Below are 27289 nucleotides of genomic sequence, written 5' to 3'. Positions count from 1 at the left end.
CACGTAAACTAGTAGTTACACTGGCACTTTTGCGCCGTTCGGCCTCCCTTATCCATACATCAGAATACTTAAGTTGCCGCGGTTGTAAATCATACAATACTTTTCGTAATTGAACAATGTTATGTAACTCAAATGTTCCTTCCCCCGGCCAGCGATTTCCTGGTTCCGGGTCGTCTTGCGTCATTCCCACCCAGGGACCTTGACACAAAAATATAAACTTATACAAAGCTTTGTTGCCATCCGATTGTAAGGCCTTGATATCCCTATCATAATGTTTTAACATATAGCCCAGAGGCGTAGAAGGATCAACAGTTCTACTGGACCCCCCCCCCATCTTTTCCCAAAGACGGGACCCCCGGCTGTTGTCTAGACAATCACAAAGGAAAAATTCAGAACTCACCAAGTTCCCACCGGCCGGTGTTCACCAATAGGTCCGGACCCTAGTGCCTTCGGGATGCCTTATTTCGCCGAAGCGGCGGGTGGAAGCGAGACGGGAAGCCTTCAGGGTTAAAGCAACCCGGGTGCCGGCAAGAAGGATTCGGAGTCCCGACCGTCCACCGGTCCGGAGAAGAGGCGATCCCGGACGAGCCCCCAAATTGTTAGGGAAAAAGGGTTCCCCTCCCGTCTAGGGTTAGGAGGGTAGCCTTCCCTGGACTTCTGTATTAGCCAAACAAAACACAGAGTCTTGGCTCTTTGATAAAGTGAGGCACTTTATTGCTAGCGAATACGACAGCTGAAGGGCTCACCAATTCCTTTTCAGAGGAAAATGGTGAAGCCCCGAACAAAGAACAGGGATGAGCTTTTATAGCTTGGTTCAACATACATTGTGATATCTCTTCCAGTTCGAACCGGTTAACCCAGTCTGTTTGAAGTTCTGGGGTAGGTAAGAGCATGGAGGCTTATCTGTATAAGGAATTCTCTCCCCAAAAGCAGGGAGTGCAGGTTACACACAGTTCGCATTCTTTCTATCCATAAACAAAGTAGAAAGGACAGATAAGCATAGAAAAAAGACAGCAGCGTAGCTTTACATGATTATAGGGTCGCTTTCTGGGTTTTTTTCCTATCAATAGCAATTAGTCTCTCTTCTTTTGTCAAACAATCCCTTATACTGGGGAAGAAAGGGTTTTAGTTCAGTTGATGGCTGTGACTGGTGGTCACCTTTCCTGCCTTTAACAAAACAGAGAGACACAAGAGTTAGGATGGCAGTACAGCTTTTCCCTGGATAAGAAGTGGCTGGTCAGTCTTAGCATCCAGGACAAGTATGCTGCTCTAACTCATTAGACCCCCACTCCCCTCCCACAGCAGGGCAGAGAACCCAGGAGTCCTGACCCCTAGTCCTGTTTACTACCTGTCTCTACAGGGAGGCTAAAGGATCTAGCAGTAGGGCAGATTGTTAGTAAGTGAACTGGTCTTGTGTATTTAGTGCTGTAGGAAAGGGATTCTATCTCTGGCTCTGCAGAATCGTGTGTAGCTGGGTCTGCATTTCCTGACTGAGCCGCAGATATTCCCCTTGTGGCTTTACCACTGGCATCCACCCCCTGGTTTGTGAGAAAATCACCAGACAAGTGTGTGACTCATTCTCTGCATGGGGAGGCAGCTCCTCCTTATCCAAGCATCCAACCATTGCACCAAATCCTCAGTGGAGATTGGAGAAAAGACCCCACCCCTTTGTCTGGGCCTTGATCTCTTTTCTAGGAAGTACTAGATCCCTCCACTCCTCCTCTGAGCTGACTGGCCTGTACACAAAGACCTCCATGGCCGTCTTGCAGATCTCCTGCACCTGGTGGAAGCTAAGCTGGTGCCTCCAGGCCTGGGAGCAGGCCTGCCACCCCACAGACCTCTCGATGTCCACGTGCTGGAAGACCTGGGACATCCAGCAGGCCTGCAGCATGAAGTCCTGTAGCGTGGCTGCCTCACACCGGAAGAGGGAATGGAGCAGGTCCCAGGTGGGCCCCTGCAGCAGCTCCGGGCTGCCTCTGGGAAGGTGGTGGCAGATATGCTTGGCCAGCTCCATCAGGTGGAAGACTTCAGGATGCTGCCTGAAAAGCTGGCCAGCAAAGTGGAGCCCGAGCGCCAGCTGGAAAGGAGGAGCACATGAGTCCTGCCAGGAGTGGATGGCACGGTGCTGTACCACCAACACAGCCAGAAGAGCAGGAGCACTGATGAGAGCAGAAGCACCTGATTCAGGATGGTGACTCTGGTGAACATCCAGCCCAGGTGGCGAAGTAGCTGCAGTTTGACATGGGAAGAGGAAAGAAGCACCAAAATGATCCATATCTGAGAATTAAATAGAGAGGGGGCAATGTTGGTGGGGTTTTTAGATTAATATTCAATCGGAGGGATTGTATAGTAGGTGTATTTCTGGTCTGCGCTGGCTGGATCTGGTGCAGAGAGATGACTCTCAGATGCCCACATCGCTCACTCTTCTCCATGCAGAGCCAACTTTGTTCGTGGATGGATCCAAGGAAGGACACAGTGTGGTGACCAACACCATCTTTTTCATGCTCTTCTGACTTCTGGGGCTCATGGTGAGTGACCTCTGGTTTCCCAGTCCCAGCACCATGTGTGGACATGATCAGAGAGATAAAAATGCAGACAAGCCAGCCAGTCCCAACTCATTTCTCTGGCTCATGTTCTCTTTCTCCAGAATAGCCTCCCCAGCACCCTCCTTAGGGCCCTGTGCACCTCCTTGTTCCTCAGCGTGTAGATCAGAAGAAGTGGCCGACCCAGTTCCGGACGCACCGGGGCAGCTGCACCGTCAGGATGGTCTGCAGGATGGAGTTGCAGAAGTTGCACAACCAGACGGTGGCTGCCATGTGCTGGTAGAGGCGGCGACTCATGACGATTGTGTAGCGCAGCGGCTGGCAGATTGAGACGTAGCAGTCGTAGGCCATGACGGTCAGCAGGAAGCACTCGGTGCCAGCCAGTTAGAGGAAGATGTAGAGCTGCGATATGCAGCTAGCCCAGGTGATGGACTTGTGGGCGCTGCGGAAGTTCACCAGCATCTGAGGAATACAGTGCTGGTGGTGTAGCAAAGGTCCAGGAAAGAGAGGTTGCTGAAGGAGAAAAGCATAGGGGTGTGGAGACTGGGTTCCAGACACAAGGTGACGATGATGGCCAGGTTCCCCACCAGGTTCAGGATGTACAAGACCAGGAAAACCATGAAAAGCAGCATCTCCAGGCGTGGTTGGTCAGAGACCCCCTGTAGGATTAACTCCCACTGGGAGCTCCCATTCCCTCTTTCCTCCTGCAGGGAGAAGGGACAAAGATAAAGATGAAAGGTGCCCCAACAGCCATACACAGGAGGGTCACATTCAAGGGCAGCCCCATTTACTCTGAATGAACCATTCCCACTTGTGACTTTGTCATAGAAAATCTGGGCCAATTGGGTGACAGGTAGGATCCTTCTGCCAGGGAATGGCTTTGTCACAGAAAAGTGATTTTGTGGCACTTAGTGACAAAGGAGGATCCATATGCCAGGGAATCAAAGTGTCCTAGAAAACTGAATCTGTGGCAGCTGGTGGGAGTAATAGGATACATGTGCCAAGAAATGCATTTGTCATTGAAAATGGATGCTTAGATTGTAAGCTGTTTGCAACAGGGATCTTTTGTGTTCTTTATTTGTGCAGGTCCTGGTTGTGACTGTGTCTCCTAACTATGACTCCAGTTTTATTCTTATCCGTAATAATAATATGCCAAGAAATTAAAGCATAGAGTAGTGGATCTGTGGCAATTGATGGCAGTCATAAGATACTGTAACAGGGCTCCCCTGCCTCCCGAGAGCCCCCTCATGGCCAGGTTAGCTCTGTGGTGGCTAGCCTCTCTTTCTCCTCTTCAGGACTCCTTAAGAAATCCACACAGTCTGTCTCATGCCTAACAGCCTCACTGCCTGGGGCTCATTCAATAACAGAAACAGTTCAAAAGAATCCTCCAGGTCCAAAAAGAAAGCCCATCACAACAACACAAAAGTTTATATTCAGCTTTGCGGTCTTCTACCACACCCGGGTTCTTCTTCTGTCCCAGTCGCCACTTCATGAAGCTACCACTCCCAGCCCTTCCCAGCTGGAGCTCAACTTCACCGCTTCCACCTCCTGTTCCCTTCCCTGCTGGATCTTTATCAGGAACATTTGTCCCTTGTCAGGCCTTGTCAAGGCTGTTAATGAGCCAGAGGTGAGTGGGAGTAGTTCCCTCATAAAGGGCTCAGTCCACCCTGTGACACATCTGAATGCCAAGAAACAGAGTTGAGAGACAAGGTAGATGAGATAATATCATTTATTGAACCAACTTATTTGGATGGAAGGGACAAACTTTCAAGTTTCACAGAACTCTGGAGATGGTAACCAGAGTGTTCAAGTTAAATACAAGACGGGACAGATGGTTATGCATGTTGCAGGTGCCCATTTAAAATGAAGTGGGCAATAAATATGAAGTAGGAAATTAACACCTCTGCAGTTGTCAGACAATGGAAGGTTAGTAAGCAGCAGGGTGTGTTACAAATTGTTGTAATGGGCCGTAAAACCAGAGTCTCTCTTAAGTCCAGGGTTTTCAGTGTCCAGAAGACTTATGAATTTAAATTCTTCAATGTCATCTTTCGAAGATGTTGTGCAACTTTCTTTTGAAGCCTCCAACATAAGTTGGTCCAATAAAAGAGATTACCTCACCTACTTTGCATTGCTCGTATCCTGGGACCAACCTGACTACAACAATACTTCAAACAAGTTGTCATGGTAAAGTGCAGCTGTGGCAGTTGGTGGCAGTTCTAGGATATGTATGCTAGGAGATAGGCAATGAGACAACCTACCCATAACAGAAATTTCTTCCTCAGTGCAGACAGTTAGAGGCTGACTTATACCCTGAATCATGGGAACATATATTCTTTAAACATTTGAATCCTCAATAGTGTATATGATGAGGTAATTTCAACGTGCAATGCCCATCTCAGAAACTTCAAGGAAAAATGCTTTTAACTCAATTTTAACCTGAACTCTGACCCTTAAAATAATTTGCAAATTTTGTATCTGTTAGAAAATTTTTGAATAACTCTCATTAACTGTCATGCATCTTATTAGTAATTTTTGTAGCAGCCATAGAAACATTGTATGTCATTAAGTTAACTTCTAATTTACCATGGAGCTCAAGACCAACCTCGGTGAGGAAGCGACGTCTAGCATAAATGCCTAATCTTTCCCTGGGTAATGTCATGGAGTATAAGTAACACAGGTTAAATTTGGGTCATGTTAAAAAGTATTTCTATTTATCTGTGTTACCTTTGTTGCCTTTTAGTTTATTGGAGTTGTCAATTAATTATAAAACATTAACAACTAACCATTAATGATTGCTATGGTGACACCTAGAGGCATTCATTTAACACTGCATTTCCTGGATGTCAGAGGTTTCATCTACCATCCCTGCCAATCTACAGACCCAGAATCCAAACCCAATAACTTTGTAACCATTCAATTTTGCATCTGGTTTTTGGTGCCAGACACTGGATGAAACCAGGGAAAGTCCACTGGTGTCCATTTCATGTGGTTTCTGCAACTGGTTTGTTCCCCAGATCTGCTCAGTAAAACATTATAAGCATTGGCAATTCTTAAGTGGTAATTTTTTGCAGGAGGATGTATGTCAGGGTCCTCATGACCAAGCCCCAAATTTGCACTTCTAACTGCACTCTGCTCCTGATGTGGCACAGAAAATTACAGGGTAATCTATCTATTTGGGTACATTTTAGATCACTTTGAAAAACTGGCTGATAAACTGAAATCTACCAACCTATCTGTCTACAATCTATGGCTGAAAGGAGTTAATTATATGGAAAGATGGAAAGAATTTAATTTGTGTAGGTTGTCTAAGTGATTATCTTGATGAATTAATTAATTAATAATAGTAATAAATAATATTAATAAATAATATAATATATTATGCATTAAGAAAGATGTGGACAAATTGGAGAGAGTCCAGAGGACAACAACAAAAACGATCAAAGGTTTTGAAAACATGACCTATGAGGAAAGGCTGAAAGAACTGGACATGTTTAGTCTAGAGGACAAAAGGCTGAAGGGGGACCTGGAAACAGTGTTCAAATGTGTGAAAAGTTGTTATAAAGAGGATGGTGATCAATGGTTCTCCATGCCCACCAGAGTGGGACACGAAGTAATGGGCTTAGCCTGGACTAACGGAGATTCAGGTTAGCTATTAAGAAAACTTTCTAAGGGCAAGTCTACACTTAAAATGCTGCGTTGGCTCAGCTGCTCTAAGCCTATTGGAGAGAGCTTTGAAAACCAGTAACTCACTTGTCAATACTATCATGACGAAATGTGTGTAGCAACGTTCTACTTAAAGTAATAAACATAAGCAGAAATTAGATCTGAAATGCATTTACCAAACAAGTCTGGGTAAAGCAGTTTCTTGAACACAAAGGAGTCTAACCAGGTGTCATCAGAGTTGATGGGCAACCACCTATCAAGTGGCCAGTCTTAGACAGGGAAGTGGGACAGGAACAACCCTATCTGCATTTAAACAAACAACAGCCTGGCACATCTTTCACCATGAGACTCCTTGTCTCTGTCCTCACAGCAGGAATGTACTTTATCTAGGCATAACCCTCAATAAAATTCATTTCAAAGGGGGACTGGACAATAAAAGTGAGGGGCAGAAACACCCGAAGGTATCTCTCCCTATCCATCTCTCTCTCTTTCCCCTAAGAAGACAAAAGAAACAGCCTTTGGACTTTGGGAGCAGATTTTGGCCTGAGAATTGGCTCAGCAATGTTACTCAGAGCATGTGGTAAGGGTTTTCATCTTGAGCCAAGTCTGCTTTGCTAAGGTTTAGTACTAGGAAGCGATTTATTTTTATTTCTCTTGTAACCAATCTGACTTTAATACCTTATACTTGTACTCACTTAAAATCTCTCTCTTTGTAGTGAAATAAAGATGTTTTATTTCAGAATCCAAACTGATCCATTACTGCATTTAAAATGAATTGTATGAGTAACTCCATTTGAAGTAGCAAACTGTTGGATATTGCTCCCCTCACAGGACAGCAGACCTAAAATATCTGAACTGTCCATGAGAGGGCTGGGCAGTGCAGAACAAACATCTTGTGGGGGGCAGGGGGAGAATTTTGGACTAGGAATGTGTTGTGGTCACCCTGTTAACCAGGAACTCAGATCTTGCCTATGGTTAACTGGATGTGCTCTAGGTTCCACATCTCAGAGTTCCCACCCAGCAGACTCGTTCCCCCAAACCCCATCTATCAATGGAGAGAAAACTGAGGACAGGATTAACTATAAAGCAAACTGGTTTATTAAACAGTGACTCAAACAGGAAACAGTAACTTATAGGACCCCTGACAAAACAATACACAAAGGGCATACAGGTACAGGTTGGCACAACAAATTGACATACAGTCAAGGTCCCAAACCCATGAGGACAAAGGTGAATTTACTACAGGTAAGGTACAGAGGTACACAGCATACTACGCAGGGTTCAGAGGAATGGACCCATGATAGAGGACATCATGGATGGAATACACCAGGACAGCAAGGTGAGGACACAGGAGTTCAGGATTCAGGTAAGATAGGAATCAATCAGAAACTGATAGTTGGAACTATGGAGTTTGGTTCTTCTTCTGTGGTCTTCTACAGATCTCTTAAAGTCTTGGCTAGGACATGTACTGAGCTGCCACTAGGAAGGACAGCCTCTCCTCTCGGGTGTAGCAGTTTTTTATGCTCTCCTGTTACTAGGCAGAACATAGGCCATGTGACCATTGCTTTTTCCCACCTTAGAGAGAAAAATTTGCCAGTTGTCTTAAGAAAAAGGTCACCAACCTGGTGGACAAAAAATAACTCTACAAACAAAATGGCAAAGTGCCTAAACAAAATAGAACTTACAGTGAAACACGCTGCTGGTGTAAGAGTTGCTGGACCAGGGCTGTGACTACACACAGACACTCAGGGTGTGACCCAGACGCACATGCTGGCAGGCTGCTTGTGAGCGACCCATGTTGGAAGCTACAACAGCGAAACATTGTGAGGCAGTCAAGGTTGCAGGGCCATGGAGCAGGGATTGTCCCTTCCCATCTGAGTCAAGCAGAGACAGTTCTCAGAGTGAGTCAGTGCTGACAGCAGGATTCTGGGGTTAGTGCACAGCAGCAGCATCTTGAAGTTACACCTCTGACCCCCAGGACACCTGGGTTCTCTTCCCACCTCTGGGAGGGAATTGGGTTAGAGCAGGGGGCCGGGAACCACAACTCCTGGCTTCTCTTCAGCTATCAATTTTGAGTAATACTTGGTAACTTAATATCAGGCCCAGAAGTGAGTGGGTGGGGTCAAGGCATCCCCAGGCACCCAGAATTCCCTTCGCTAACAGGTATGAGAACGTGGAGGACCATTTATAGGTGTCTGAAAGCCAGCAGTCCCCCCCCAAGTGGGAGAGGAATGTGGTGGGGGGGGGTGCCTGGGAAAACTGTGAATAGGCTGAAACTGAGAAGGGCCATTTGGGTTGGAGTCCAAGCAGGCCTTGACTGAAGAATTTTGGGGCTCTGAGCACCATGGAAATTGTGGGCTCCCCCCACCTTCCATAAACTAGAGAGCAAGGGGCCCGCTCCCCGTACATCATACATACCCCACCAAACACAGACCCCCAGATGCCCCTCCCGCACTGCCTGATACAGACCTCACTCCACTCAGACCCCCAGATGCCCCTTCCTCCCCTCCCCGCACATACTCCTCCCCACAGAAATAACCCCAAATTCCCCTCCAACCCCACATATATCCCAACAGACCTCCACCAGACCCTGCTTACCCTGACAGCCACCACACATAGTCCAGTGTCGGGATGGCGTCAAATTGGTGTGGCCATACTGAATGAACGGTGTGAGCATAACTTGACATGACTTAAACATGGCTGAAGGACTGCAGAGGATCCTGGGATCAGGTTCCCTTTAAGAAGAAGTAAATTTGATAAAGGACTGGCAAAGCCTGTGTGTGTGATCGATATGGAATCTACTGGTCGGCAAATATGGGCCCATGCAAAAGTAAATATCACATGTATAAAGTTGCAGCATGGAGCACAGGGCGACCTGGTTGTAGTGACCTTGCAGCAAGGACACCACGCAGAGAGCCAGAGTGAATGATTGATGAGTGAGTAAATGAGGAGTGATCTTCGTTGGGTACCACATTCCCAGCCCCTTCTAAAATACTAATTAGGTAAAAATTAGCCACCACACGCCCACTGGGCATGCTTTTAAGACATGTGACTCCTCTGAGGAACAAGGGCATAAGAATCAAGCAAAGTAAATTACTGTTGGTTGAGATTCCTTAATTGACCCTTGAAGAAGCAATGCTGCCAGACAGAGTAGCCAAAACTCTGCTCCGTGGGCTCGAGTAGGACTGTGAACCAGGGGGGTCTCAAGGCAGCCAAGGCCTTGCCTCGAGGGAATCCGAGACAGGCCAGAGGGCTGAGAAGAACAGACAAGAAGAGAAGAAGCCATCTATAAAATTGGTAACCACCTTCCCTGTTTGCTAGGCAGGAACTGTGTGAGGCTAGTGCTGGGCCTAAGGGGAATGTATAGCTCTTAATGCATAACTCTTAATGTCTAACATAGGAGTTAGGTGCTTAATATAACCCTTTACCGCTTGTGTAATTACATCTCAATAAACTGCTGTGTATTGAAGATAATTACTGTGGACCTTTTTCATTGGTATGACAGTAATCTGCTCCACCAGGAGCCAGTAAAGACCCATTTTAGGGGTCATAGCACCCCCTGTTGTCAACACCCAGCCGTCCTGACATGCATCCCATTCACTGCAGCCCCCAACATCTCAGCCCCCAACCCGGGCACAGTCTCCACAATCCCAGCCCCCCAACCCACACCCCAAAACCCCCATTCCTCCCCAACTCATTCCACTTCGCAACATTTCCCATTATTACCAACATCCCCCATTCCCCACACAACCCCACAACTCCCCTCACAGCCCCCAGCATTCCCCACTCACACCTGCACCTCCCCAACACTCCCAACTCACCCCAAAACTCACCCCCAGCTCCTCATTCAACACCACCAGGACCCTCCTGGCCACTCACCGGTGCATCCCCAGCTCAGCAGTCTGCTCCCATCCCAAGAGAAGGGAGGTTCTCCCGAGCCTGGCCGCCCAACTCCACTCACTCCCATCACCCAGGCCTCACTCACATGATCCCATGCCAAACCCTCCATTGTGACAGGGGTGATGGAGGGTGGGATGGATGGGCCATATTTGAGTGAGTGATGTTGCAACTCGGTGCATGGAGTTTCAGGTGGCCCTGGGCAAGTGCATCTAGTGCACATTGGATAGTCCAGGCCTGAGTCCGATAAGTATGCCCTTCTGAAAGGCAGTGTGGTCTAGTGGTTAGGCCGCTGCACTAGGCATGAGGGCCCCATGGTTCTCTTCCCACTTCCACCCTGACTTTGGGCAAGTCTCATCTGCCCCCTAGCCTCAATTTCCCCATCTGTACAATGGAGAGCAGAATATTTGCATATTCCTTCATCAGGCACTCTCAGACAGCAAGTGGAGAACAAATCTGATCTGCTTTAATGGGGAGGGGTTTGTGAACCTGTGAATTTGTGTGGAGGATGGAGGAAGCTGACCTATAGAGCTAGAAGGGACAATGACCTCATTCATTGCAGAGGAAATGAACTATTTGGCCAGTGATCTGGGGCAGGGCTGTAAGGGGTACCAGAGTAACTGGCCAGTGATCTGTCTGGCACAGGCAGAGGGCAGAACTTTTGCCCCAATGGGTCATTTCTCTGATCTCAGTCAAGCCTCTTTCCTTCCTGTCCTGGCCCTTAGCTGGTAAGCCCTGGACTCTCCACTGTGTCACCTCGATCAGTTCCGTGGCACCTCTGTGCAGAGACACCCAGCCCCTGCCTGCTACAGGGGAAGGTCTGGGAGCCATTTGGTGCCGCGCACTCCCTGAGGAGTTAGGCCTCCAGCGCGGGGTGCTGTTGCTCCAGGGCTCTTCGTTAGGTGTTGGGAGGCAGCATGCCGGGCTTTGTTAGCATGTCGGCTCCCACTCACAGCTGGGGGCTGCATCAAGAGGGGACTCTGGGTCTTATTAAAGATGCTTGCTATTTGTGACACGATGCCGACAGCCCACAGTGGGGCCAGACAGGCCATTAACATTTTTTTATATGCCAGGTTCAGAAGTGAATCAAAGTGTATCAAGAGGAATCCAACCTCCGGGAGCGTTACACGTGCTGGGAAGAAGCACAGCACAAAGACAGCTAACAGGAACATACCAGTCCCCAGGCTGGATCCCACCCGGATCCTTCCAGTCCCCATCTTTAATGGTGGTCAGTCCCAGCTTCAGAGGAAGTGTCATCACACGCTTCATGAACAGCTGGGAAATTTCTTACTAACCCCTGTCAGTCTGCAATTCACTTACACCCTAGGGAATGACACCTCTACAAAAACATGCCCATGCTGTCCATTGTAACTGATCTTTCCCTCCCTCACCTCCAGTGTAAATCAGGGATAAAACCATCAGGCAATGGTACTGAGTCTCCTCCTGCCAAGAGTTTTCAAAACCATGAACTCAGCAGTGATGTAGGAATGCAATATGGGGTCTCTTTTTCTCTAGGGGGCTCCGGCTCCGATCCAGCCCCAGGTTGAGGGGACTTGCTCAGACATGTGTCTATATCCTGGCATTCTGTTCCATTTAGGTGTCTGTGCTGGGCAAATAACTGGGCACTTTTCAGACTTAAAAATAAACTGACAACCTATCTGTCTAAATCCTAATGCTATCTATCTATCTATCTATCCATCTATCTATCTATCCCCGTACACCCTTCTATCTATCTACCTACCTACCTGTTGTTTGCAGTTTTGTTGTAGCCATATTGGTGTCAGGATGTTATAGAGAGAAGGTGGTGAGGTAATATCTTTTATTGGACTAACTTCTCCATGTAGCTCGACAGAAGTTGGTCCAATAAAAGATATTACCTCACGAACCTTGTCTCACTAAAATATATCTACCTATCCAGCCTCCTAGCTCACTGGTCTAGCTATCTAAAACTTCAGTCAATACAGAGAGCCCAGAGAATGAAGTGAAGCTGGGGGCATATTTATTAACTCAGGCACTCAGCCTTCAGGTTGCAGAGGTAAGGTTGGCCGCTACAGAGCAAAGTCACTGAATGACAATTCTACCCAGAGGCATCAGGGCATAAACGGAAGATTGAACCAAAAGAGCAACTTCCTTGGCTGTGCTTCAGGAACAAACTGTTCTAATTAGTGAGGGTCAGGCCACTAGAGAGGCATATGGACCAAGGTTTACAAAAGTGACTGGTGATTTTAGGTATGTGGTTTGATGCAGTGTTGCCAATGAAAGTCTCGCAGTGCTAGATCTTCTGCTAAAAGCTGCAGCACCTGGAAGAATGTGTTTACAATTAAAAAATAGCTTTAAAAAGAAACATTTCTAGCCCTCATGGAGATGGAGAAAAACCCCAGAACATGATACAAATGTGATCTAAATCTCAGAAACTGGAAGGTAAAGAAAAAGAATCTGACAGTTATAATTTAATTAAATCTCACGATTTTAAAGACAATCTCAAAATTTTTGGAGCATGATACATGGTTTTTAAATGCTTGGTTTTCAGGGGCCCTGAACATTTGCCTTCCGAAAATCAGGTGCCTTTAAGGTGTAGATTTTCAGGATCCCAATGCCCTTGGATATTTTGGCATACTAGGGGAGATTTTACCTTTCATCACCTCAGTCATCATTTTCAGCATCTCCCGCTGTTGGCCGGCCAGTTTCTGGACAGCTTCTTTTAAACTTTCCAGAGTTAACTGTGTTTGGGGAGAATCTTCTTCCTGGTAGCTGCATTACCTAGGCCTACACTTTGCATACAGGGGTTGGGCTTGGCCATCTCTTCCACAGGAACCTGCTCTAATTCAGATCATGTAATGGCAGCTGGCAGGAGTTCATGGAAATTCTTACTGGGCTCTTATTTAAACCTCTTCTTCATCTCACAGTGGAGGGAATCATCCCGGAGCCCCAGCACTGACTATGCTTTCAGGACCATATCAATGTCCGGAAGTTTTTGTGGGTCCCAGCGCTTCACCTGGCTCATTCTCTCTTGGAGCTCATATGAGTAGGCCCGAATGGTCCCACCTGGATTCTGTGTCAGCTCACAGAATTCTTTGAGTCTGGTTCCAAAGGGCACTTTGTTTTCATACACTTCTAAGAGAAGCTGAAATGTCTTCTCTACATCTGGCTTGTTAGCTGTTGCCATGAACTTCACTGTCAATCTGGCCTGGACTTTGAGATGCTCTTCCACAAAATCCACATGATCTTCTTCAGGTACTCTCAAGACCCATAGAGCTGCCTTCACTGACTCAATCCAGTCTTTGATTGTGATGTCCAGTAATTTTGTTCAGAAGGCACTGAACTCATATATCTTCCTGTCTCATGGAACATGGCCTGGATCTCAGCTAGGGCAGTGACTGATTCTCACTGTGTGTGCAGCGCCAGGCACAATGGGGCCCTGATCTCAGCTGAGGCAGGGACTGCCTCTCGCTGTGTGTCTGGGCAGCGCTTGGTACAACCCTAATCTCAGTCGGATCCTCTTTGCTACTGCAGTAGAAAGCAATAAGAATAATCTCTTTGGGCAAGAGAGCAGGGATTGTTCCTAGAGGTGCAACTAGAATGGTGCTTGGTTGTATTGCAAAGGAGAGGACAAGGGGGCCATGAGGGGTGACAGATGGGTTCTGTGGGGTGGGAGAGGCCTGGCAGGTTGGGTGTGGGGTTAGGGCAGGTTTGTTCTGTGGGGTGGAAGAAGGGTTGTGTGGGATAGGAAAAGGAAGGCAGGTTGTGGGGTAGATTAGGGCAGGTTTGTTCTGCAGAATGGGAGAGGGCAGCGGGTGTGTGTGGATGTAGAGGCCCGGTGCTGTAGGGAAGGCAGAAGGCTCCACATGGGCAGCGAAGAGGTTACAGTAGTCTTGAGAGGTACAGATGGTTCTGTGCCAATTGTTCACCCAGCTCAGGTCCCCTGGGCAGTCGGGATCCTCCCCAGCACCCTAAACAGGACCCTGTGCAACTCCTTGTTCCTCAGTGTGTAGATGAGGGGGTTGAGCCTGGGGGTCACCATGGTATAGAAGAGGGAGACCATCTTGCCTCGGTCCTGGGAGTAGCTGAATGGAGGCTGCAGATACATGGAAATGGCCGTGCCATAGAAGAGTGACACCACGGCTAGATGGGAGGTACAAGTGTTGAAGGCCTTGAGCCTGCCCTGGGCCAAGCAAATCCTCAGCATGGCGGTGCTGATGTAGCCGTAGGAGATCAGGATGAGGCCAAGTGGCACCAACAGAAAGAAAACCATACTGGCGAGGAGCTCGGCCTTGTTGGCAGAGGTATCGACACAGGCCAGCTTGAGCCTTGAGAGGAAATGCTTGATTTGGTTCCACCCACACCGGGGCAGCTGCAGGGTCAGGATGGTCTGCAGCATGGAATTGCCGAAGCCGCACAACCAGGCGGCGGCTCATGATGGCCATGTAGTACAGCAGCTGGCAGCTGGCGGCATAGCGGTCGTAGGCCATGACGGCCAGCAGGAGGCACTTGGTGCAATCCAGCGAGAGGGAGATGTAGAGCTGGGCCACACAGCCAGGCCCAGGAGATGGATTTGTGGGTGCTGCGGAAGTTCACCAGCATCTGGGGACCAACGCTGGTGGTGTAGCAGAGGTCCAGGAAAGAGAGGTTGCTGAGGAAGAAATACATAGGCATGTGGAGATGGGGGTCTACCCATGAGACCACGATGATGGTGGTGTTTCCAAGCAAGGTCATGGTGTAGCAGATTAAGATGAGCACAAAGAGCAGCAGCTCAAACTGCGGCCGGTCAGACATCCCTAGCAGGATTAATTCCCCCAAGGAGCTTTGGTTTCCATCTTCCCGTTCCCCTTTGCCATGCATCATCTGTAGGGGCCAGAAAGAATAAGGGTGAAAACTATCCCAGAGCAAGGAGATTTATGATAATAGGTGCTAGCGCTGGGATTGGCAGTGGGTATTTTTGGAATGGTAGCCTTGAGTCCTAGAAGACAGGTTAGTGTTCAGTGAATGGATTAGGGAAAGGCTGGAATCTCTAATAACCTGGGGCTGTCCCAGCCACAGCACTGCATACATTTATGCAAAGGTCAGGGAAATCTCTCAGTCTGCAGTGTAGTTGTAACCGGGTTGGTCCCAGGATATTGGAGAGATGAAGCAGATGAGGTAATATCTTTTATTGGACCTGTTACCAACAGTTTTCAGAACTCACGGCAGGGGCAACTTAACTGTTTCACTCCAGGCGGTGTCAAGGATAAATCAATGGGAACATGGCATTTCTGCCTGATGAAAGATTAATACAAGTAAGTGGGCTCTATCTAAAACTGCAGTTTATTAGATTTAAGCACACACAGACATAAGCAATAGGTTTATAGCATCCCAGATATTTTCCTAAAATCTGGAACGGTACTGAGTAATCAGCAGCGGGTTCTCAGTGGCCAGTTGCTCATCCACCGGGGAGAAAAGGTGTCAAGAAAAACATCTCTCAAAATGGCTTCAGAGGACTGCTCCAGAATACACTGTATTCACGAGTCTTTTATAACTAACTTCTACAAAACGCATAGGCCTCTACAAAGTCATCACTTTTCCTAACTTTCAATAAACTTCTAATATCAGAGATGCCCGGACTCCAGATCTTCCATCCAACGAAGTTTTGAGTCTCACTTCTTGACTTTTCTTTCCCTTCCTATCATTCTGATTAGAAGAAACTACCAGTTAGTTTTGATCTTGCCTCTAAAAGCCTGTTTTCCAATTAACACTTAACTATGTGGTTTTCTATTTTATTAATTCAGAGTGGCTGAATGCACATAATATGGTTGCAATTAGCTTGATCACATTCTGGGATACACGCACCCCTCAAATCCATGCTAACACACCAGTTTCCATTTGTGAGACAAACAAGCTTTCGAGCTTACCCAGAGCTCTTCTTTAGGTCTGGGAAATGTACTCAAAGTGTCACAGCTAAATACAAGGTGGAACTGATTGTTTAGCACAAGAAGTTAAAACATATTTCAAAGAACCATTAAAGGTGAAGTGCCCTGTAACACGCCTCCAGTCATGGGGGGAAAGTAGGGGGAGAAATAAGCGAAAGGGGGTGCAGTTAGTGGGATATAGGTTTTGTCTCTATTTAGTCCATCATGTTTGGTGTCTAGCCGAGTTATAAATCCAGGCTCATCTTCTGAAGGTGTTGTGCAGGTTTCTGTTGAGGATGAGGACTGAGAGGTCAGATATAGAGTGATCACGTGTTCACCGACCAGTGACAGGGTGGTTTTGTCTTTTATTGTTTTCCTGTGCGAGTTCATTCAAGAGTATAGTGATTGTCTGCTTTCACCCACCAAGCTGTTGCTGGGGCATTTAGTGCACAGGATGACATACAGCACATGTTGTGATAAGTGTGTGTAAGACCCATGGGTTTCGAAGGATGCGTTGTGGGTGGTATTGATCATCATAGTAGTGGAGATAGGGCTGCAGGTTTTGTGTCTGTTGCTCTGGCAGGGTCTGGTGCTGCTGTGAGTTCATGTGTCAAGGTCTGTGGGGAGCTTGCTTCTCAAGCTGAGCTTGGCGAGGTTGGTGGGGATGAGGTTGAGCGCCAGAAGCAGGGGCTCAGGAAAGATTTCTTCCAGGATGTGGACCCCATCAAGTGTGTGTGTTGTAAATTCATAACGTTCCTAGACACTAAAAATCATGGACCAAACAGAGATACTGGATTTGTGGCTTATTACAACAATCTGTGACCCACTGAGCCCCCTCCTAGAGCTTCTCCCCCTGACCCTTCCCTACATGATGGGAGAGGTGTTAATTGGCAACTTTACCTTGAATGGTCCCTTGAAATATGTGTTAACTATTTGAGCTTCTGTTCCTCTTTGTACTTAGCTGTGACACTCAGAGTACCTTTCTCTGCTTTGTGTAAGATCAAAACCTTGTCTCCCTCACCAACAGAAGTTGCTCCAATAAAAGATATCAGGTCACCCATCTTGTCTGGCTGTATTTCTAAGACACCGGTCAATATGATGCCAAGCACTGTACATAGCTAGCATTCATCACATCCTCATTCAGTCTCTTCTCCCCCCAGGTTGTACATTTTCAACTTTTCCCCCATCCTCACTTTCACCTTCATTCCTGTTCTCCCACCTCTCTCCTTCCCTCCTCTAACTCTATCAGTGTCACCCAAAAGGGCTAAGAATTTTACAAATAAATTGGACTCCCTGACAGTAGCATGGGCACATACTGAGGCTTTTATACTTCCAAATAAATATTCCTACCCTTTGTTTCCTACCTTTTAACCAGTTACTGATCCATGAGAAGGCCTTCCTTCTTATCCCATGACTGCTTACTTAAGAGCCTTTGGTGAGGGACCTTGCCAAAGGCTTTCTGAAAATTTAAGTACACTGTATCCACTGGAACACCCTGGTCCGCATGCTTGTTGATCCCCCTCAAAGAATTCTAGTAGATTGGTGAGGCATGATTTCCCTTTACAAAAACCATGTTGACTCTTCCCCCAAGAAATTATGTTCATCAACATGTCTGTTCTTTACTATAGTTTCAACCAATTTGCCTCGTACTGAAGTTAGGCTTACCAGCCTGTACTTGCCAGGATCACCTCTGGAGCCTTTTTTAGAAATTGGCATCAGATTAGCTATCCTCCAGTCATTTGGTACAGAAGCTGATTTAGTAGTTGTGCAATTTCACATTTGAGATCCTTCAGAACTCCTGGTGAATTCCATCTGGTCCTGGTGACTTATTACTGTTTAATTTATCAATTTCTTCCAAAACCTACATACAGTTTGCAGGGACATCACTTTTGGCACTCTACCTTTTAATTTCTGGTCAATTAACCTACTAATTTTTGTGTGTTCACCTTTCTGAAGTTAAAAGCTACCATGGTGGGCTTCTGTGGTGTTTTACCCCTCAGAGGGATGTTAAATTTTATTATGTTATAGTCACTATTACCAAGGGGTTCAGCTATATTCACCTCTTGGGCCAGATCCTGTGCTCCATTTAGGACTAAATCAAGAATTGCCTCTCCTTTTGAAGATTTCAGGAGTAACTGGTCCAAAAAGCAGTTAACACAGATTGCAAGGAACCATTCAAGGTGAAATGGCCAGTTAACACCTCTCCCATTATGGTGGGGAAAGGAGGGATGGGTGTGAGAGCAACTGGGGGTAAGGGTTAGTGGGTTACAGCTTGTTGTAATAAGTAATAAATCCAGTGGCTCTGTTCAGTTCATAATTTTTAGTGTCTAGCAATGTTATGAATTTACAATGCATACTTGATGGGGACCACATCTTGAAAGAAATCTTTACTGAACCCCCTCTTCTGGCTTTCAAACAAGCCCCCAGTCTTGCCAAGAGAAGAGAAGATTGAGGGGGGATTTGATAGCAACCTTCAACTAGCTGAAGTGGGGTGCCAAAGAGGATGAAGCTAGGCTGTTCTCAATGGTGGCAGATGACAGAACAAGGAGCAATGGTCTCAAGTTGCAAGGGGGAGATCTAGGTTGGCTATTAGGAAAAACTTTCACTAGGAGGGTAGTGAAGCACTGGAATGGGTTACCTAGGGAGGTGGTGGAATCTCCATCCTTAGAGGTTTTTAAGTCCCGGCTTGACAAAACCCTGGCTGGGATGATTTAGTTGGGGTTAGTCCTGCTTTGAGCAGGGTGTTGGACAAGGTGACCTCTTGAGAGCTCTTCCAACTCTAATCTTCTATGATTCTATGTAGTGTTGAAGCCAGGTCAATCCCAGGATATTAGAGAGACGAGGTGGGTGAGGAAATATCTTGTATTGGACCATAGATTCATAGATATTAAGGTCAGAAGAGACCATTATGATCATCTAGTCTGACCTCCTGCACAATGCAGGCCACAGAATCTCACCCACCCGCTCCTGCGATAAACCTCTCACCTATGTCTGAGCTACTGAAGTCCTCAAATCATGGTTTAAAGACTTCAAGGTGCAGAGAATCCCCCAGCAAGTGACCCGTGCCCCATGCTACAGAGGAAGGCGAAAAACCCCCAGGGCCTCTTCCAATCTGCCCTGGAGGAAAATTCCTCCTGACCCCAAATATGGCCATCAGCTGAACCCAATTTCTGTTGGCGAGAGAGACAAAGTTGCTGTTAAGCTTTGCTTCCTCTTTCTTCATGTTGTGGCATTTCCATTTCAGATAGCAAAGTTTAATATGTTTAGTCATTGTACGCAGTGTTGTTGTCTCTCTAACCCACAGAAGTTGGTGCAGTAACATATATTACCTCACGCCCTTGCCTCTCTAATTTTGCATCAGTGTCATTCCTCAGCTACAAAATCCACTCCAGATTATTTGGTCTGAATTCTGGCTGCTTTGTTGGTTTTGACTACATGCCAATCCTTACAGAGCCCACACTCACACCAATTATCCCAAATACACTGTCCTGGCCTCTCCCAAATCCATTTTGTCCCTAAGTACCTAGCCCCTATTTCCCCAGCTAGCTTGCCCTTGCAAGATTCATGGTGGCCAAATTTTCATACAGCTTTGGAATACACTTAAAGCTTCATTGGTTTTCGCCGATCTTTACTTCTTGTAAAACCCTGCTGTGGACCCCATGCTCACAAACCCACTATCCCAACCTCTCCAAATCCTTTCTCTCTCTATGTACCTAGGCCCTGACTGTTCCCTCTCCCCAACCATCCCGGATTCACAGCGACCAAAGAAAAATAACTAATGTATTCCCACTGTTAACATCAATTGTTCCAAATCCATCATCCCAGTCCCATCTGAATCCACTGTGTGTGTGGCTTACCCACGAACTATCAGCTCTGTCCACTACCCTTATTCATAGCTACCATACTATTATTTAGATTTTTGGCATCTTGAAGCACTCACTCTTCTGAACAGATGTTTCTCACATAGGCTCTAAAAGACTTGTCCAGTATCTCGCTATTGTCACCAAACCTATCGTGGATCCCACGCTTACCACCAGCACCCACAAACCCATCAGTCCAGCCTCTCACCAATCCTCTCTCCCCTCTAGCCCCTGGACACTCATCTCTCACACACCACTTTGGATTATTGGTTACCAATCCAAAACAGCTATTCTGGATTCATTGCTAACACAGATTGGCACCAATCCATCATCATAACTTCTCCCAAGTCAGCTTTCTTGATGTTTGCCTGATTCCCCAAATCCTTATCTCCCCGGACCATCCTGGTTCTGTGCTCTTTGGAACATAGCTAAACATTAATTGTTTTAAACAGCTAATTCTCACATAGACCCGCCCCCACCCAAATACTTGCGGTGGATCCCACATTTCCTACCAATGCTATCATGGATCCCAGGACTGCCACCAATACTCACAGATCCTACATTCCAGTCTTCCAGTCTTTCCCAAACCCATTCACTTAACACTTACCTGTCTTGTAGGACTCAAGATTATCATTCCAAAAAAACCCACTGCCAACCCCAATGCTAACACCTATTATCACAAGTCTCCTTGCTGCCGGTTATTTTTCGCCCTTACTCTTTCACCCTACACCTCTCCATCTTCCCATGCCCCTACAGGTGATGTACGGCAAAGGGGCATGGGAAGATGGAAACCAAAGCTCTTGGGGGAATTCATCCTGCTAGGGGTGTCTGACCAGCTGCAGTTGGAGATGCTGCTTTTTGTGCTCATCTTAATCTGCTACACCATGACCTTGCTTAGAAACACCACCATCATCGTGGTCTCATGGGTAGACCCCCATCTCCATATGCCCATGTATTTCTTCCTCAGCAACCTTTTCTCTCCTGGACCTCTGCTTCACCACTAGCATTGGACCCCAGATGCTGGTGAACTTCCACACGCCCACAAATCCATCTCCAGGGCCGGCTGTGTGGCCCAGCTCTACATCTCCCTCTTGCTGGGTTGCACCGAGTGCCTCCTGCTGGCCATCATGGCCTATGACCACTATGCCACTGTCTGCCAGCCGCTGCGCTACACAGAGATCATGAGCCACCACCTTTGCCTGCAGATGGTGGCCACCACTTTGTTCTGTGGCTTCAGCAACTCCACCGTTCATACCATCCTGACGCTGAGGCTGCCCTGGTGCGGGCAAAACCAGATAGACCACCTCTTTTGTGAGGTTCCAGCCTTGCTCAAGCTGGCCTGTGTCGACACCTCTGCCAACATGGCCAAGATCTTTGCCAGCTCGGTGATCTTCCTGCTGGTGCCACTAGGCCTCTTCCTGGTCTCTTACAGTTACATTGGCACTGCTGTGCTGAGAATTCGGTCAGCGGAGGGCAGGTTCAAGCACTTCAACACCTGCACCTCCCACCTAGCCGTGGTGTTGCTTTTATATGGCATGGGCATTTCCATGTATCTCCATGTATCTCCATCCAGTGACTCCCAGGACCGGGACAAGATGGTGTCCCTCTTCTACACCATGGTGACCCCCATGCTCAACCCCTCATCTACACACTGAGGAACAAGGAGGTGCACAGGGCCCTGCGTAGGATGCGAGGGAGGAACCCGACTGCTAAGGGGACCTGAGCTGGGTGACCAAATGGCACAGAATCATCTGTACCTCTCATGGCTACTGTAACCTCTTTTCTGCCCATGTGGAGCCTTCTGCCCTCCCCACAGCTCCAGACCTCTCCACACACACAATCTCTGTCCTCGCCCACTCTACAAAGAAAATCTGCCCTAATCTGCACCACAACCTGCCTTCCCTCTCCTACCCCATGCAAACCCCTCTCCTATCCCACATACAACCTGCCTTCCCTCTCCTACCACATGCAACCCTTATACCACCCCACAGAATAAATGTGCCCTACCCACCCACACAAACAACCTGCCTGCCCTCTCCCACGCCACACAACTCTTCTGTCAGCCCACACAACACCCCTTCCCTCTGCTTTCCAATACAGCCAACACCATCCTACCTGGACCTCTAGGAACAATCCCTGTTCTCCTGCCCAAAGAGATTTTTTTATTTATTTATATTTTGATTGGAAAGAGGTAGCAGTTGAGATCAGGGTTGTGCCAGGAGCTTCACAGACACACAGTGAGAGATAGTCCCTGTCCCAAAGAGCTCATGGTCCAAATAGAGAAAAGTTGAGAGGGGAAACTGAGGCACAGAGAAGTGAAGTGACTTGCTGTAATTCACACAGGAAGTTAGCAGAATGCTGGAAATAGAACCTCGATCTTCTGAGTCCCCCTTCATGGGCCCAACGCAGTACTGCCCACAAGATTTTATCACCAGGCTCACAATATTTGTCATTTTCTTTACAGCTCCTGGAGCCATGAGATTACATGAGACGTTATTAAATTACAACCAATGTTGCCTGACCCTTTTAAAGGTTAATAACATTTGGACGGTTTGCCAATCGATCAGAAGGTCATATGGTTCTAGTCCCCAAATCAGGCTACATATCATTAAAGCCTATGAGTCATACCTTGTCGGCAGGCTTGTGGTGCATGACACAATGAGGACAACGTAAAAGTTTAGAGATCTTTATTAAAATAATGAACAAAGCCAGGAAAGCTCCAAGCCACAGAAACAGATAGGAATAACACAGTACTGGAAATATCTGTGGTATCATTCTTGGCATAAACGCTTAAATCTGCCTTCTTACACCCTTCCTTGAGGACCTGGTGGTAAGAGACAAAGGACCAGCCCTATCTCTGGCATGCCAAATGAGTCCAATGGTCCAGGTTCCTCAAGGCTCTAGATTGATGGTAGAGCTGAAGGGTTAAATGATGGAAGAAGCCAAGCTAAGCTAAAATCAAAAACTTATTGCCACCTGGTGGTTTGCCCTATGATAGGGCCTGTGCACCATCATGAATATTCATGTTACTGCTCAGCCTTCCATGCCCAAATCTAACTTCCTCACCCACATAATATTGAGGTGTTCTTGTCCTATAGGTTAACATGTTAATGCCATTTTAATTGATTATCATACCTGTCACTTCTTGCTTACGCCAGTTTGCAGTTATTACTTCTATGTTCCTGCCATTGCCGTTCCCCGCTAAGTTCCAACTCCTGCCACTTAGCAAGCTAGTCTGAGTTCCCCAAAATCTGAGGATAACTGTCAGACCATTTAGCTATGCCAGAGTTCATGGGCTACTTTACTTGATTATACTTATGCTAACTTACTTAAGCTAATGATTTACAGGATACAGATCTGTAGGGTCCTTCTATTACAGCTGAATATGATGAAGGCTAAACTAGCCCTATGGGCTATACCTGTAAGGGGTGCCAGAGCGGGGGACGGGGTGAAGTGGCCATGGACCCCCACTTTTCACCACTGGCCCGGCCCCTTGTCCCTCCTCTTCCCCCAGAGGCCCCACCCCCTAGCCACGCCCGAAGCTGGAGCCCAGCCCAGGTAAGAGAGGCCTGGGGAGCTCCACCAGCTATGGGGAGATGTGGACCCTCCACCTGCCCAGGGTGGGAGGGACTGAGAGCAGCACCTGGCCCATGTCCCCACCCCTCTGGGCTCCCTATCCAGAGCAGGTGAAAGGTGCATGACTCCCCACCTCTTACCATAACCCAGCTGTGGCTCTTTGGCCCCTGAGGCCCCACCCCGAGGCCAGGCTGGAAGTCAGAGCCAGGTCGGGGTAAGAGCCATGTGGACAGCTGGGAGGAGCTGAGGGTTCTCCACCTGCCCTGGGTGGGAGTCCAGTGGGTGAGAACATGGGCTGGGGGCTGCTCTCAGGCCCCGCACCCTGGGCAGGTGGAGGGGCCCAGGCTCCCTGGCCCAGCGTCTGGGTGGTGCAGGGCCTTGGGGAGAAGAAGAGGGGCAGGGGCGGGGCCACAGAGAGGCTGGGTCCCCCCACACACACTTTTAAGAAGAATTTGTTGCCCCTGAGACCTGTGCATTCTTTTTCTTTTCCTTCTGGTTTCTGAGCCTTGAGGCCAGACTCGGGCCATGTTCTCAGGCTATCTCCATATCCACTAAAGCCAGACATTTCCTTTTCGAAATGATAGCCAGGATCCTCTTGTAACCATATGCGTCCAGAAGCTGTGGCTCTCAGAAAACCAAATATCAGGAGACAATCACGTCACACTCAGCACCAAATCACCGGCCACTTTTGCAAAGCTTCTCTCAAACACTCCTCGAGTCAGCAGCCAGCCACTGTAACTACAACAGCCTACTACCACAGCACAGTGGAGTGAACTGCTCCTATAGCTCAGGTAGTGAAGGGCCTCGCCACTGAGGCTGAAGATCCCCGAGTGGATCCCTGCTGATGATGCAATTCCTTTGCTGGGGCAAAACAGCAGGTCCACGAGCCCATGGTGACAAAGCCACCTTCCCTACTTCAATCATCTTCTTAAATAATTCCCCCTCCCCAGTCAGCAGGTGCTAAAATTTATGCCTACTCAGGTCATGCCCCGCCCGCAGCCAGCAAGGTCTTCATGATTGCCATTGCCATAGTTGTTCAGAATTTAATAGAGGCAAGTTTCAACCCCAGACCCTCCCGCTCCAATAGCCCAGATGCTGGAGGTAAGGAATTGCTGGGGAGGGGTTGTGGCACACAAGTGAGCAGTTCTGACTCTATCCAGGAAAGGGCAGCAGCGATTTCACAGTTGTCCCACAGCATCTGTGGGCCGCCTGCAATAATAGCCATCTCTCAAAGTGCTTTAGGACAGAGATCAGGATTGTTATCCCCATTTTACAGATAGGAAACCAAGGCTCATGCCCCAGTGGAATCCTTGACAGAAGGTCTGACAGAAGTCTTGACAGAAGGACTGCACTCCACCCAGCTCCCATCCCCATCACGTCACAGGGGTGGGCTGGGGGAGGCAGTGAGATAGATGGGGCTGGGTGTAGGGCAGTCATGGCCAATGCGGTGCAGCTGTTCCCTGCTTCCCAGCAGGCCTATGGAAAACACAGCACTCCTGAAAACAGAACTCAGCCTGCTCTTTCGAGGCCCCAGTGCATCTCGTTCTCCTATTGCATAGCATCAGATCCTCTGCCCCGATCCTGCAACGACATAACCACAAACATACCTTTATGCACCTTGGTCCCATGGAGGGTCAGCTCAATGAACTAGAATCTGGGGATTCCTAATCTAGGGGCCCTATATATGGATCACCTCAGGCCTGTTCCTACAGTCCAGGACAAATGAGCCTGATGCAGGGGAAGGAACCTCTGGTAAGTATGCAGTTTGCTTTGATGTTGCAGGGACACATCTGTTCATTTACTCTCTTTTAATCAGGCTAAAAGAGGTAGTGAAAAAAACAATAGAGGTACACTTGCTATCTGCTTCTCATTCTCCTGTACAACTAGGCCGAGGGGGTCCTGCAGAAAAGTTTGTTTATGTGCGCAGGATTGTCCCGTGAATCCTCCGTACAGATCTCAAGGAAACTTTCTTGGAAGGTAGTCTGTAATCCTCTGCTGAAGGTTTATGGGGAGGGCTGCTTTATTCCTTCCACTGTAGTAGGACACTTTCCCATGCCACACATCAAGGCAGAGTTAGGCCAGGCACCCATGGGCAGCCGGTATAACAGGCTAGGGGAGGCTAAGCCTCCCCAAACAGCCGCTGATCTGCCACCTTTGAGAGAATGGATGCCTGGCCTCTGGCCCCACCTGCACTCCGCCATGAGGGCCCACTCCTGCTCTTCCCCCATGGCCCTGCCCACACTGCTTCTCTTCCTGCCCCCACTCCACCCCCTCCCCCGAAGCCCACACTCCCTGCCACTTGCTGAGTTGCTCCTCTCCTGGCAGACTAGAGGAGCGAGTGGCGACAGTGAGCAGTGGACAGGATGTGTGTGGGTTGAGCTCAGTATTTACTGAGAAGCAGTCTTATTATAGGGCTTCCTAGATACCAGTCCTAGCATGTCCAAAAGGTTTTCCCAAAAATCATGCATGTTACACCTTTTCATAGGATTTATCATCAGTACCAAATTCTTTGTTATAAGACTTACCATTAGCAACAAACTTTGTATCATGAGATTTAACAATAACACCAAATCTTTTATGACAGGTAGGCATTTCCAAGTGTTTTTATTATACCACGCCTTCTGCTTGGACAGTTTGGTTTGTTCAATACCCATTGTGTCTTTCAACTCCTCCCTGAACCTTAGCATGTGTTCAGTTACTGGTTTTCCTTTCCCCTCAGTGTCCCTTTCAGTGTGGATGTGCTGGGTTGCCACCCTCTCCAGAGTGCCACCTGATGTCCTGGGGTCCCACTGAGTTCTACCAGCCTGGGCTTCCTCATCCTGTCCTAGCTCTCAAGCCTCCTTTAGCACACACGCACACAGGTAGGGCTACACACAGCTTCAAAAAGATACAGACACTGAGATCAGCTCTGTGTGGGAAGACTCAGCTCAGGGATTGCCCAGTACTCAAGTGCATACCCCCCTGGAGTGTACAGCATAAGCTCATGCAATTTTCTCCCTCCCTCAGTGTGGAGGAAGATATGCACAGCTTCCCCCACCTCCCACCTCCATCCCCATTATAAATTGCACAAGAAAACAAAACAAGTTTATTAACTACAAAAGATAGATTTTAAGTGATTATAAGGGATTACTGATCAAATAAAGGAAACATGCAAACTAAATTTAATATGCTAAAGAAACTGGTTACAAGTAGTAATTTCTCACCTTAAATGTTGGGTTAAGCAGGTTGCAGTGATTGTTGAAAACCAACTTCTTTTGCTTGCAGCTTAGAGTTCCAGATATTCCTTTCACAGGCCAGACACCTTCTAGCCTTGGTCTAGTTCTTCCCCAGCTCAGTCTTAGGTGTTTTTAGCAGTCATCCTCAGCAGGGATTCAGTGAAAAAATGACCCTGATTAACTCACTCTTCAGGCTTAAATAGGATTTACATATGGCAGGAATCCTTTGATTCCCACCCCCTACTAGTGGAATAATATCAGCAGTCCAAGATTGTGTCCAGTACCAGGTGTCAAAGCAGCATCCCATGAAACTTCTCAGGAAAGTGGGAGATTAGCATCTTCCAAGTCTTATTGTTCTCCCTAATGGCCCATTCAGGCTGACTGCCTACTGTTTGGTGGGCATTCCCCAGGTGCAAACACATTTGCAATTGTTACATAGTCAATATTCCTAACTTCATATACAGAAATGATACAGGCATACAAATAGGATAATCACATTTAGTAAATAATAACCTTTCCAATGATATCTCACATGACCATCTTGCATAAAACATCTAATACTTATAACATATTCATATCATAACAATATCTCTATGAAGAATATTGGGTATAGTGTCACAATGGGATCCCAGTCTAAAGCCATCTTTGGGGTC

General features: G+C 47.5%; 3 pseudogenes; 1 reads left to right on the top strand and 2 right to left on the bottom strand.

Annotated features, from left to right (window-relative positions):
* Nucleotides 1-2708: 2708 nt before the first annotated feature.
* On the bottom strand, nucleotides 2709-5202 carry LOC140898133 (olfactory receptor 2B8-like; annotated as a pseudogene).
* A 2316-nt stretch (nucleotides 5203-7518) lies between these two features.
* LOC140898132 (olfactory receptor 2G3-like) lies at nucleotides 7519-21568 on the top strand (annotated as a pseudogene).
* Nucleotides 14017-14942, bottom strand: LOC140897999 (olfactory receptor 2B8-like; annotated as a pseudogene).
* Nucleotides 21569-27289: the final 5721 nt, after the last annotated feature.

Source organism: Lepidochelys kempii, chromosome 14 (assembly GCF_965140285.1).
Source record: "Lepidochelys kempii isolate rLepKem1 chromosome 14, rLepKem1.hap1, whole genome shotgun sequence".
Classification (NCBI taxonomy): domain Eukaryota; kingdom Metazoa; phylum Chordata; order Testudines; family Cheloniidae; genus Lepidochelys; species Lepidochelys kempii.
This window is presented reverse-complemented; position numbering and strand designations above follow the sequence as displayed.